The sequence below is a fragment of the Eimeria mitis genome, genomic scaffold (genome assembly GCF_000499745.2).
Source record: "Eimeria mitis Houghton genomic scaffold, Emh_scaff3593, whole genome shotgun sequence".
Classification (NCBI taxonomy): Eukaryota; Apicomplexa; class Conoidasida; order Eucoccidiorida; family Eimeriidae; genus Eimeria; species Eimeria mitis.
This window is the reverse complement of record NW_013571938.1, coordinates 429-757: the sequence shown is the minus strand read 5'-3', so window position 1 is coordinate 757 and position 329 is coordinate 429. Positions and strand designations below refer to the sequence as shown.

At 32.8% G+C, this 329-nt stretch overlaps 1 protein-coding gene across 1 annotated transcript in view; it reads right to left on the bottom strand.

Moving 5' to 3' along the window:
• The window catches only part of EMH_0067610 (uncharacterized protein), a gene marked incomplete at both ends in the record, with an annotated part of 4,958 nt that overhangs the window by 4,243 nt on the left and 386 nt on the right, over positions 1-329 (bottom strand).

The following is a 329-nucleotide window of genomic DNA, read 5'->3' as shown; positions in this document are numbered from 1 at the left end:
CAATGAAAGTATGAAGCTCTGATATGCATACTTTCTTACACATAATATATATACTAACTATATCTACTAAACCCTAAACCCTAAACCCTAAACCCTAAACACTAAACCCTAAAACCCTAAACCCTAAACCCTAAACCCTAAACCCTAAACCCTAAATTCTACATAACAAACAGTAACGGCTCTTACACCTTGGATACTAAACCCTAAACCCTAAACACTAAACACTAAACCCTAAACCCTAAACCCTAAACCCTAAACACTAAACCCTAATTAAATTGTCTATAGGAATTCATTTCTTTACTGTATAAATGAAATTTGTTTTTGCTTTT